The sequence below is a fragment of the Rosa rugosa genome, chromosome 1, assembly GCF_958449725.1.
Source record: "Rosa rugosa chromosome 1, drRosRugo1.1, whole genome shotgun sequence".
In the NCBI taxonomy this organism is placed as follows: domain Eukaryota; kingdom Viridiplantae; phylum Streptophyta; class Magnoliopsida; order Rosales; family Rosaceae; genus Rosa; species Rosa rugosa.
In genome coordinates this window covers 59,663,709-59,677,658 of record NC_084820.1, presented here as the reverse complement: position 1 = coordinate 59,677,658, position 13,950 = coordinate 59,663,709, and the positions used below count along the sequence as shown (strand labels likewise).

At 42.2% G+C, this 13,950-nt stretch overlaps 1 long non-coding RNA gene across 1 annotated transcript; it reads right to left on the bottom strand.

Moving 5' to 3' along the window:
* Positions 1-9,337: 9,337 nt before the first annotated feature.
* Positions 9,338-11,114, bottom strand: LOC133743236 (uncharacterized). The gene is made up of 2 exons (XR_009863015.1): positions 10,783-11,114; positions 9,338-9,930 (listed from the first exon to the last, which is right to left on the bottom strand). It is a non-coding gene; the product is annotated as an uncharacterized LOC133743236 (long non-coding RNA).
* Positions 11,115-13,950: the final 2,836 nt, after the last annotated feature.

Below are 13,950 nucleotides of genomic sequence, written 5' to 3'. Positions count from 1 at the left end.
AGTCTTAGTCTGGTCATTTCACTTGCCTCTTGTGATATACATCTGTTTTGCAAGAGAAGGAGAGGGTACACTCTGTGGTCTTTCCTAATGGATCACTGCTTGTCAAGAACTCAGACACTAAAGATGAACTAATTGCTAAACGAGTATCAGATTAATTACGTCCTAAATTAAAGCCTCCAATAAAACAAGGAAATCATGCATAAAGATTATCGTACCGATAGATAATAGAACAGTAGCAGTTTTGTGAGATTACTTTTACTTATTTGTTCAGCAAGTAATATGAAGAAACTTAAAAACTGATAAAATAGAAAGCTTCATAAGCTTAACCAACTTATTTCTTGCAACAGGATATATTGAAATGTAAAAAACTAAAAACTGTTGAATCCGAATGTTGACTCTTTGTACTTGTAATGAAACTCTGAAGATTTCATTAATGTAGAATAACCGGCTTACATTAGCTGAACCATGAGGAGCTGAACTTCCTGAAACTTTTACATTAGCTGATATAGCTCATACCCACGAAAATGTGAGAGCTGACAGATCGGAAAAAGAAGTTGCGAATAAGCGGTTATGAGCACATTAGTTTTATGTGGTATTTAGAGTTTAGGGTTGACCTAGTAGATTGAGACCCAAACGATGACGAAAATAGCTGAAATTTTAACCATAACCATTTCTTCTTGTCATGATAACATCCAACGGTCGATTTTGATAAATTCTATTTCCTCAACCTTATTGGTTATAGAATGTATACTTTTTCATATAAATAAAAAACAAGTTTTTTTTTTTTTTTTTTTTATAAAAGGATAGCTTCATTAACTAAAGGCCAGAAGGCACATACATCAGATGCTGTCTCATACCTAAAATCTAGATGGCACAAGCCGCCAAGCAAAAGACAAGTACCTTCACTGTTAACACATATGCTCACTTATTGAGCCTAAAATACAAGAAATCAAATTCTCACTACTAACCCCCTTTGATAGAAAACCTAGCCGCCTAGAGACCACAATTGGTGTACAACTAAGTAGACTGAGAAGAAAGTAATAAGGAACCCAATTTCCAGTAGTAGGCAAGAAGACCAGGAAAGCCTAAAACTTTCCTAAGCCCTTATCTCGAGAATCCTCCGTCGTTACCACTCTAGAGGATTTGCTAGAGGCACGAAAGTGCGTAACTCCCTAACAACTTAGAGAGTACAAACCTAGGGTTCTAGAACAAGGTGAAAAATAAAAATAAAACTAAAGAAAAGTCCAACTAGCCCAAAGAACAAACAGACCCTAGGCCCAACAGCTGGCCCAGCTCATTCCACCTCCACCTCCCTACGCTCGGAACGACGCACACACACCGCAAGCAGCCATTGCCTCCACGCCATGCCGCAATCATGTCGTTGCTGCCCAGCTTCCAAGAACCCCGCCAACAACATGCTGCCACTATTGAGAGGCCAACAGCTAACCCCGAAAGCACCAGACCGATCCAAAGCGGAAACTGATCCCTAATGCCCCAGAAAGATAAACCGCACCCTGTCAATGACGCTGCGCCGCCGCCTGGATCCAAAGCCAGCTCGATCCGCCCCTTGAACCGGAAACCCACGACTGCCCAAGCCACAGAGAGGCTTCAAAACAGAACGAAAACCAGATCACGTTGTCGACTTCGGGTTACTGCAAATCCTAGAAGCCAGAGAACCATAGACCACCATCACCTGTCCGGCAGCCTCCCAACAACAACGAGGCAAGCCCCATGCCGATGATGAACGCCGCCGGACGAGAGGAACTCGGCTAAATCTCGACCAAACTTGTGTGCTGCGACTTCTAGGGGTTTTTCGAATTATAATTTCATTTTTACATTTGTATGAGAAACCCTATTGTGGTGTTCCTCAAAAAAAAAAAAAAAAAACTATTGTCGTGAATAATATATATTATTAGATAGAGAATAGAGATTACAATTTAATTAATTTTTCAATTATTAAAACTGAAGGGTTTGCATGACACGTATTCATTTACAAATTTCGTGGGAGGGAAGCCTCCAATCAAAGAAAAATGGCGGTCAATTAAATTGAAAAAGCCCTCCCGAAACCATAGTGTTTCCCCAGCCAGATGTATCTCTCAATTCCTTTTAGCTAAGCGCGCTTCGGCCATCAGATGTTCTATTCCCACCTCTCACCTTTAACCTCCACTTCTTTGGTCGCAGCTTCCCTTTACTCGACAGTCGACAGTCGACACCCATTGCCCATGAGATTTCCCTATTCTAATTAATTTGGTCTGGGTTAAATTTAACGAACTGGTGTCCCCAAAGCAAGTGTTCAGCACCAGCGATTTCATCAACCTCGCTCTGTGATTATGAGGTGATTGTTCGAACCTGCAGTTGCATTCTCCCTGATTTGGAATTAATTGTCTCAAAAGAAGAGTCATTTTTGGTTTTCAGTTTTCCTCTTCACAGTAACAGTGGGACATGGAGTGGTGTAATTTTATACAAATGAGCCTATGATTAATGACCTGAGCTTTGTTTTCCATATGATTAGGTAATCTCTATCTCTCTCTCGTGTTAATATTTTGTACATTGATGAATTTGCTCCTGTGAAATTCTCAACATGCTTGAAATGGATAGTTCCCTAACCAGAAACTGACCTTTAAATAATGTATGATATCTCTCAGCATAATCACAAATTAATCAATAGTTTCCTCTGTATAGAGATTTGGTTTCCCAGCTTAGTGAAGTTTGGTCTTTGTTACAAACATGTATATTTGATTCTAGCATTATCGATCCTAAATCATTTTGTCATGGCAATTTAGCTTCAATGGTGGGTTTGATTGTTTGTGAAAATGTAAACACAGGGGATTTTGGAGTAATCATTTACTGGAAGCGCTATCTTTGTGCATCTGTGTTCATTTGAGTGGCCAAAACTTTCTCAGTTTGGAATAATTTCTTTGCTTCTTGCTTTGATAAGTGATAGCTGCATTTTCTTCATTGTTTATGGTTAGCTTCTGGTTTATAAACATTTAGAGGAAGCTATCTGTGTGTTCATTTCTGCAGCCAGAAGTTGCTCTATTTGGAATTATTTCTTTGCTTCTTGCTTTAAGTGATAGCTGCATTTAGGTACATTTTCTTCAAGATGGCTACTGATGTCATTAATTTCATATTATGCAGGAATCAATTGATGCTTGAAACTTGCTTTATTCTCTCTGACTTCTACAAGAAGAATAGTAGCCAATGTCAACCCAATACTCATCAACACATGAATAACTAGCAACATGCGCTAACCTAATGGCTACGCCGTTTGCTTCTCTGAAAATATGTCGCAATTGAAAAGAATTGAAAGTTTGAATGTAATCCTTACAATCGTCCACAATGCGACCACTTTCTGAAAAATCGTCATTTGTTCGTGCAATAGCCGCTGCAAGCACCGAGCAATCACACTCTACAACCACATCAGTCCAACCTTGGTGAATAGCGATGAGAAGCCCTGCTCTCAGTGCCTCAGCCTCCATCTGCAACACAGAGGACACATGAGAGAACGGCCGAGCTAGAGCTGCCATACAAGTCCCCCTCTCATCCCTAACCACCACACCAATTCCACCTTTTCCCCGGTCCACCTGAAAAGCCCCATCTATATTGATCTTGAGGCGTCCACTAGGTGGAAATCTCCAGTAGACTCTTGGACGCTTTTCCTTTCGTCGAGCAGTGTTATGAACTTTCTGGTAGTCTTCAAGCCAACATACCGCCCAGCACACCGAACTCCAGCTGTGGAAAACACCATTCTGCCACACGACACTGTTTCTTTCCTTCCAAATTACCCAAAGAAGCACAAAGAAAAGCTCTCTTTGTTGTGCGGTGAACTTATCCATCATATCAAAAATCCAATCCATTAAAGAATGAGCGGGATGACTATAAGAATGCAGATTTAAAGGCGAACAAACCCACAACGGCACCACCAACTTGCAATTCTTGAAAACATGAAGCTCATCCTCAATAACCTTATGACAGAAAACACACATACTATCTGGCAAAGGAACACGTCGTTGTAGTAAGTTCCTTCTAGTTGGAACAATGCCTTTCAGCAGTCGCCAAACAAAGATGCGGACCTTAGGTGGAACATTGCTTTGCCAAAGAAGTTTCCAGTACTTCGCAAGGTTGTTTCCAGCAGAAGATGACGCTGCCAACACACTCCCCGACAATGCTGAATTCCGCGCAGCATGGTAGCAGCTCTTGACTGTAAAACACCCTCTCCGTTCGAAATGCCATACATATCGATCATCAGGACCCCTAAGAGAGATAGGAATCTTAGTAATAAGCTCTGCCTCCTCAGGGGAAAACAGTTCAGTGACGATATCCTCCATCCATTCCTTCGCTTCCGAATCAATCAGATCACTCACTAGCCAATCCTCTGTACCTTCCATAGGGAGAGAGAAAGGTCTGAACGTATAGGGGAGAGGCAACCACGGATCAGTCCATAATCTGATAGTATCCCCCCGACCCACTTGAAAACGCAAACCATTCCTCAACAACTCACGTCCTGCCAAAATACTCCTCCAAGTATAAGACACTCCAGCTTGTAGTTCTGCACTCAAAAAATCCTTATTCGGATGATATTTAGCCTTGAATAAACGTGCAATAAGGGAGTGAGGGTCCTGCATAAGTCGCCAACCTTGCTTGGCAAGTAAAGCCAGGTTGAACGTCTGCATGTTACGAAAACCTAGACCTCCTTCAGACTTGGGTGCACACATCCGTTCCCAAGCCAACCAATGAATCTTACCATCAGTCCCCTTATCCCCCCACCAAAACCTGGCCATCACCCGATGTAATTCCTTACACAAGTGTCCTGGGAGCTGGAAACAGTTCATGACATAACTAGGGATGGACTGAGCGACTGACTTGATTAGGATCTCCTTCCCAGCAGCACTCAGGGTTTTCTCCCTCCAACCCGTGGTTCTCTTCTCTACACATTCCGTAATGAAATTGAACGCCTCAGATTTGGAGTAACTTAACTCAGTTGGAAGTCCTAAATATTTATCATGCTTCTCCACCCGAGCCACTCCAAGCACTGACGCGATACACTCCTGACGCAGACGAGGAACATTCTTGCTAAAGGAAATACTACTTTTCTCATAATTGATGCATTGTCCAGAAGCTCTCTCATAGTCCCTAAAAATTTCCTTAAGCTCCAAGCACTCCTCAAACTCAGCCTTAAAGAAAATGAATGAATCATCTGCAAAAAACAAATGACTCACACTTGGGGCCTCCCTACAAATCTGCACTCCATGAATATCCTGCCGCTCCTCCGCGCTAGAGATTAATTTCGAAAGAACCTCTGCGCATAAAAGATACAGATAAGGTGAGATTGAATCCCCCTGCCGCAGTCCACGTTGAGGAAGGACTCTCCCCCGAGCTTCCCCATTCAAGACAAATTCATAAGAAACAGTCCTAACACAGCTCAAAATCCAATCAATCCACACTCTACAGAAACCCAACTGGACCATGATAGCCTCCAAGAAAGGCCACTCAACTCTATCATAAGCCTTGCTCAAGTCCAACTTTAAAGCAGCAAACCCCTTCTTCCCGCTCCTTCTCCTTTTAAGGAAATGCGAAATCTCAAAAGCAACTAAAGAATTATCGGAAATGAGTCTCCCTGGGACGAAAGCACTTTGATAAGGACTAATCAACTCCTGTAAGAGCGGCTTCAACCGGTTGGCAAGTACCTTCGATCCAATCTTGTATAACACATTGCAAAGACTTATGGGACGTAGGTGTGACATCAATTCCGGTGTCTTGACTTTGGGAATAAGAGTTACAGTGGTGTGGTTGATATTCCGAAGCAGATCCTCATTACCAATAAACTCCTGGATAGCTGCCACCACATCACCACCAACCACATTCCAAAAGTGCTGATAGAAACCTGGAGAAAACCCATCCGGACCCGGAGATTTAGAAGGATGCATTTGCTTCAAAGCAGTTAGAACTTCATCCTCCTCAATAGTTCGAGTGAGCTGCAAATTCATCTCCGGAGTGACAAACCGAGGCAAAATCCCAACAACCTCCTGCAAACCGGTAGGGTTCGAAGTAGTAAACAGAGAGTTAAAATAGGACAACACCACATGTTCCAGGTCTTCATCATCTGTACACCACCTCCCACTGTCATCATAGAGTCCCTTAATCGTATTCTTCTTTCTCCTATTAGTAGCACGCTGATGGAAGAACTTAGTATTCATATCTCCATCAGAGAGCCAAAAGACCTTCGCTCGTTGTTTCCAAAACAACTGTTCCTGTTGTAGCAATTCACTAAGCTTGGACTCCAGTGAACCTCTTATCTCCTCCCACCGTGTATCCAAATTAACATCAAAACCAACTGCTAGCTGAGCACGGATCAACTCAATTTCCTTTTTCAAATTCCCAAACTTCTTCGAACTCCATTCCATCAACACCTCCCTCGTACGTCGTATCTTATTGCACACTGTGACCACAGGTTCCTCCCCACTTATATCTCCCCATCCATCTCGTACGACCTGCCAACAGTCCTCCTCTCGAAGCCAAATCTCTTCAAACCTAAACCTCTTCTTTTTCTTCCTCTTTCTACGTTTTCGCTTACGGGGTCTAATCTCAATCAGAATAGGTAGGTGATCACTCGTATTTGGATGAACATGAATAACACGAGATATGGGGAATAAATTCATCCAGGAACTGGAAGCCAAGAACCGATCTAGCCGAACCTTAATCACTTCCCCATGTCGATTCCCCCTCCAAGTAAAACTAGGCCCCGAAAACAATAAATCTCTTACTCCACAGTACTCCACAACCTCCCGGAAAGCCTCCATTTGCCGACCACACCTCAAAGGGCCTCCCTCCTTTTCATGAGACCAAAGGATCTCGTTAAAATCACCCCCTAACAACCAAGGAAGATCACACTGTTGACTTAGAATTCGCAGCAACTCCCACGTCAAATGTCGCTCAGTGACTTTAGAATGGCCATAAATCCCCGTAAACCTCCACCTATCCTTTTCCGAAGAGCTCCCCAAAGTCACATCAATATGGTTTTGAGAAAAACTCCGGAGAGACACCTGGGCATCATCATTCCATAATAGACACAAACCACCTGCTCTACTATAACCGTTCTTTTTTTTATTTTTTCTGAAAGCACAAGAAACAGAAAAACAATGCTTCCACCCCAAAGAACGTTTCACAGAAACCATCTCTCCTTGCGTACAACGAGTCTCACACAGGAAAACCATTTTGGGATTGATTAGGGATAGCATCCCTTTAAGTCCATCAACTGTCCGAGGGTTCCCAATCCCTTGGCAGTTCCAGCAGAGAAGATTCATGACTCGTGATGGGTCGAAACCGGACCCATCACGGAAGGGCGGCGAGAACGCCCTGAACATTCAGTAGACACCACTCCCCTTCTTCTATAAACCCTCACCGGAAAACCCTTCTTCGACGACCTAGTCCCAACAGGAGACTTAGGACCAGTGGGCCTCACCTCATTGGGGGCCTCCGAGGCCTTAGGATGCTCCCTTGTTGACTTTTTAGATTTCGTGGGCAGACCCGGCCCATCCACAGATCCGGCAGGATGGGGCAAACCACCATCCACTACCTTACTCTTTTCCGAAGAATCTGGAAAGTTCCCAGATTTCCGTCCCACATGCAGAACTGCCTCCCCCAATGTCTCCTTTAATACAGCTGGATGAGGCTTTTTAGATTTTGTGGGCCGAAACAGCCCATCCACATTCGAAAAATCTGGAAAGTTCCCAGATTTCCGCCCTGCAAACAGATCTGCCTCCCCCAATGTCTCCTTTAATACAGCTGGATGGGACCCTCTCAGTGTCTGCGCACTTGTATCAAACATCATTGAAGCCTGGGCCACATCAGAACTGTATGTAATTGAAACATCCCGTAAATTACTCCCCTGGTCTAAGTTGTCGTGTTGCACCCACGTGTGCGCCGTCACCTTCTGCCGCTTCCCACGTCCCTCCACCAAAGAATCCGGCAACTCATCAACCTCCATACTATCTGACCCCGGCGCTCCACACTCATCTCCTTCCCACTCGTCTCTGGATCTCACCATACCGGACAGGGTGAAATCCGGTGCCTGCAGAGACCAGCCACCACTCTGTCGTTTCAGGAGACCAAAACGCCGCCCGGTCCACTCCGCCGGTTGTTTGTCAGCCTTCCTCCGCTCTTCCTGTTGTTGAAGCCACTTATCTCTCTTCTCAGAACATAACAACTCATCATATTGCTTGTCCTTGATGATCCCAGCTTTATGTAAATCACAATGGCCACTGTCATGTGTAAGCAAACCACAGTAGAAACAGAAAACTGGCAGCTTTACGTAGTCCAGATCAAAACAGGACACCCTGGTCTGGCCAGGGAGCCTAACAGCAGCCATCCTTCTGAGAGGTTTGTCGACATCAACTAACACACGAATCTTCAAGGAGGTCCCCAAATAAATCCCATGTACCGGCTCATCCATTCGCACATAGCTCCCTACAGCGTTGCCAATTCGCACCCCCGTTTCCTTCTCCATGAACAAAGGTGGAATACCACGAGCCCTAATCCAAAAGAATTGCTGATTGAGAGGAATCTGGTGCGGATCATCCAACCCATCAGTCGCAACAACGGCAAACAACGCTTTATCGAAATGCCAGGGACATCCATGAAGAACCCTATTTCGGTCATACTCATGGGTGAAAGAGAAAATGATCCTATCACTCCCCTCCAGCGCTACAGCAGTAACTCTAGGAATCTCCCTGACATTCTTCTTCGGCGTCCATAAGGACCTCATCGTCCCAATCAATGCCTCCTTACAGTAAGGTTTGGTCGTCAGCAACCGGCCAACCAACAAGAATTTTCTAGGTTTCCAGATCTTTGGATCGTCCGGGAGAACAATCACCTCCGCCTCCTCCTCTGTCAACGCTAGTTTCCGCACCAAACCATTGAGTTCCTCCTCCATTCTGGTTAACCAGGAAGACCCCGCTTGCCACCCTTTACGAACACACTCAGAGAAACCCAACATACGTGGGAGAAGCCCCCGACGTCGACACCACAATCAACTGTAACCTTTGACACGACACCGAGACCGTCTCAAAGGAAACCCTTACTCCCTAGCGCTAGAGAGAAGAGACTTGTAGTAGCCAATGTCAATAGGCCTCAATATGGGACAGTCGACTGCTTTTTGGTAGCTGAATGTAGAGAAGCACAATCTAGTATCAGAGCAACATTATCTTACCATTTCTGCTGCAAAAACATGCTGGCCATGACTAGCAATTTAATCATATGCTTAGACATTTGGGAAAAGAAAGTTTAGCTACTTTCCTGTGGTTAAAAAACAGCTATCATTCTCTTAAAATCCACTACATGAACAAAAAGGTAACCATTCATTAATCATTGGAAGGGTTACAAACTTACAAATATTAGCATTGATATTTATCAATCTCATAAGCCATTCTGGCCCAATTTCAATACAAAATATATCAATACATTCCTTCACTATGAATCTAGCTAACACATGAACCACTGTGTTGCATTCCCTTGGTTGGAAGCAGACCTTGGGTGCACTAGATTTCTTCAACAGCACTTTCAGGTCCCTTTGGGGACGTCTGATAAAATAAGAGCGACACTATTACCCCACTCTTTGCCAACACATCTCGTTAGAGACTACCAAGCTACCAGCCTCTATAATATCAATCTCCACTTCAAGACGGAGAATTCCAACTTCAAATACCTACTTTCCAAGCCATCAAACTCCATTTTCAAAGGAGAAAAAATCCTTATATCTGGTGTTGTGAAAGCAGCCATTAAATTCTCCCATCTCATTTCTAAAAACTGCCCCATCTGTGGATCTCCTGTGATTATAGAACCAGAACAAACTGATCATAGGCTCCAATAGGTGCATTGACTGCATTTTAAAGTCATTCCCGTCATGATTTTCACAATGTGCAGACACATCACCTAAAAAAAATAGGCACATCATTGTTTATATATTTGCACTACTAACAGCAGCTACTTGCATTATGATTATGACCAAAATTGTTGAATTGGGAATGCAAGACCTTGCAATTGAAGTACATAAAACTATCAGTGCAAATCTCTATTGAATGAGGCAAGTAACCAGAAGTGGTTCATTGCAACTCAGAGGAAATTATTAAACCCCGAGTTTGCCAAGATACCTTTCTTGCATGCCATCAGTGCAAACATTGAATTAAAGACAATTGTTTCCTACATTGAATTTATCTGCATTTAATTGCCAAGCATTCACTGTAAGTTTCAGCAAACAGATGCTATTTTATGTGTCAGAAAGACATCCATTGAATAAAGGAAAGAGGTATTCCGTGCAATATACACTCATGTTTTTATACAAGAAATGACCACCTTATGTGCTGCTCATCAGTGAATAGTCTTAACTCTCAACTCGCAGTAAATCACTCATGTTTTTATTTTTGAAATTAATGAGAGAAAACAACCCAGAATTTGTCTGTAACTCTTCAATAAAAGGGACAAGGTTTCACTGAGATTTCTTTCATTTCAATTCACTCAACTATGGCAAAAATTCCTAATTTACTTCACAGAAAAGATGGACTATAAAGAAAATCGCCAGATAGCTACAACTAACAAAACACTTCTTCTCAAAAAAAAAAAAACTAGGAGAGCTATTTTAATATGTAAAGAAGAGCAGTTTCTGTAATCAATTCCCTCATTGTTCAATTGCAATTGAAAAGAAGTCAAAAGCCTTGCAAAATTTGAAGATTAACACATATACCAAAGCTTTCATTCAACCAATATGCAAAAGTCATTGATCGTTACCTTCACCGACGAACTGGCCGTTACCAACAAGACGAACCCTTCAATCGGCTTCACTGTCCGGATCCAATTGCAAATTTGAAAACACATAAATGATTGAAACACCCAATTTCGAATTAAACTGTAAAATTGAATACAAAATACTTGGAACCTTTCTATGATATTGGCGTTGTCGGGGTTAGCGAGAGGGAGAGGAGGACCGAGCGGCCACGAATCGGAGAGCGCTTGAGGATTCTGGAGTGGGTCGAAGGCGAATGACTGTTGTTCTTGGAGAGACTAGAGAGAGGGTCCAGGTCGAATTCGAAGGTGTGTGGAACAATTTGAAGGTGTTTGGTTTTTTTTTTTTTTTTTTTCTTTTTTATTGTTTTTTTTTTTTGGTAGAATCTTTTTTATTGTTTTGAGCAAAAGAAGATTGATTGTGTTAAGTATTGTGTCCTGGGTCTTATGGTAAATACGCCTCCGAAACATCTTGGAACAGTCATTATCCTACTTGATTTATTTAGTTTGGGATTCTTTTAGTTTTTCCCTGTGCATTTACTATTTTCTCAATTAACTACAAATATTCAATTAATTGTTTTATCTTTATAGATAAAAAAAAAAACAAAAACCATCTGATTTGAGAAATCCAATTGGTCCACATTATCCCTACTTTCAAGTCGGTTACATAGAGTCCAAGTCATTAGTTTCTATAAATTGGACCATCTCCAAATTCCAAACCATCTGAAACCTTCTCATATCTTCTCCATCCCCTCATCCAAAACCCTAGTTTCTATAAATCATCCATCAAAACCCTACTACTCAACCGAAGCCGTAGTCATTAGTTTCTTTAAACTGTTCCATCGAAACCCTAGCTACTAGCTATTCATATCTTCTTTCCAGAAACAACTCTTTCCAAAACCAAGAAAAGCAAGAAATAATATGCAGCAAGAGTTTGCAATGGAGGAGAGCAGAGGCAATCAACTTCCTGGAGAGAGGTTCTGCCCCATGGAGGACGAACTAGTTCTCTTCTACCTTAAGCCCCTCTTGAGCGGAGAGAAGGTGCCCGGAAGAAACAGCGTCGTGTTCGACTGCGACCTCTACGGTCGCCAAGAACCTTGGGAGATATGGGAGGCCTACAAGACCAGAAGACCAAACGACTTGAGGCTCAACAAGGACATCTATTTCTTCACCCAACACAAGAAGATGAGTTCCACAGACTCACGCATACGCCGGACCGTTGGAAATGGCACCTGGAAGGTTGACGACTCCGGCAAGCCAGTAAAATCTTTGGAGACTGGTCGTGTGGTTGGCTTGAAGAAAAGACTTACTTACAAGAACGAAGCATCGGTGCACAACGGCTGTTGGATCTTGCATGAGTTCTACCTTGATCCATCACTCAGAGACAAGAAACAAAAGGTGAAAGACTATGTTCTTTGTCTTCTACGAAAAAATGGTGAACCCAAAACCAAGATCAAAAAGAAGAGAAAGCAACGTGAAGAGGAAGAGGTTCTTGAAAACAATTATGCCTGTGATGATGGAGAGAACACAAACAAGGAGCAAGAAGAGTTGCTTGAGCCACAAGCGAAGCGACAACGAAACGTTCCATCCATTGATAATGCACTAGTACCAATGCCATCAGAAGAGGATGCATTCGCAGCTGAGTTAGAAGAGACATTGCCATGCTTTGAAGATGATAATGCACCCTCAGAAGCTGAAGCAATTGACTTTCAAGGTGAGGAGAATTGGGGACTCCAACAGTTAACTTCCGAGGTGCAATCAGGCCCTTCATTTGGAGAGGATCATGGAATATTTATTCCACTAGCAGAGGAAGATTTTCTCTTGGAGGAAATGGTAGAACAAATGGGTATGGTAGAAATGGAAGACCAGCTAGTTGTTAATGGTGCGACTAGTAATATGGAAGTGGCGGAAGAAAACGTGCTAAACAACACCCTTCTTCACACTCCCGCATCATCCTTGTCTGCGGCCTATGATGGCACTGATATGCCATATTTATCCATGGAAAATGGTTGCACTGATTTAGTTGGAAGCAACAATGTTTATGGAGGATCGATTGGCTTTCAGGATGGTGCGTACTGGCCTGAGTCTTTAGTGGAGGTCCTTACTGAAGAGCAACAAAAGACAGCTGATAAAAATTGTTCAGATTGGTTGGAGTCGATCAGTTTTAGTCCTGAGGAAAACAACTTCCTTTGGAGTGAAGTGCAATGGTGTTTGTAGCTGACCTTGGCATGCAATGCTCTTATTGCCTAGTTCTTTAGATTGACAACAATGTCAGTCAATCTAGTTTTGGTTTGTTGTATCTTTTTTAGGAACGTGGTACTCTTTCCTTTGTCCGGGGATTTTTAACGAGGCCACACAATTTGCATTTCCTCTCCTTTGTAACTTACAAATTGTAAGCCGGTTATTCTACATTAATGAAATCTTCAGAGTTTCATTACAAGTACAAAGAGTCAACATTCAGATTCAACAGTTTTTACATTCCAATATATCCTGTGGCATGAAATATGTTAAGCTTATGTCAGTTTTTAAATTTCTTCATATGACTTGCTAGAAGTAAAAGTAATCTCACAGAACTGCTATTGTTCTACCATCTTTCATTACGATAATCTTTATACATGGTTTCCTTGTTTTATTGGAGGTTTTAATGTAGGACGTAATTAATCTGACACTCGTATAGCAATTAGTTCATCTTTAGTGTCTGAATTCTGATAAACCATATCATTCAAATAATTCAAATTCAAATTGAAGCTGTTTCTTATCATCTGTTACATCTGATCATATTGTTTAGATTCAAGTACCTCATCCTTTCTTATCTTGTATTTTGAATTGTAGGATATTTTCTGTTCTGATAGAGTAGAGTTCTGTTTTGATAAGTTTGTAATCTAGGACTTTATAATGTAAACGTCTATAGATACAAGCATACTGAGCTTGATTTCTCAAGCCATTCAACACAAAAAGTTATTCACTTAAAGTTCTTGACAAGCAATGATTCATTAGGAAAGACCACCCGGTGTACCCTCTCCTTCTCTTGCAAAACAGAGATGAATATCAGCAGAGGCAAGTGAAATGACCAGACTAGGACTAGTGATTTGTTATTTGTTTATGAGCTGGGGGTTATTGCTTGTGTTTTGCAATGGGAAAAATATAAAGGCTTAGACAGTGGGAAGGTTTTGA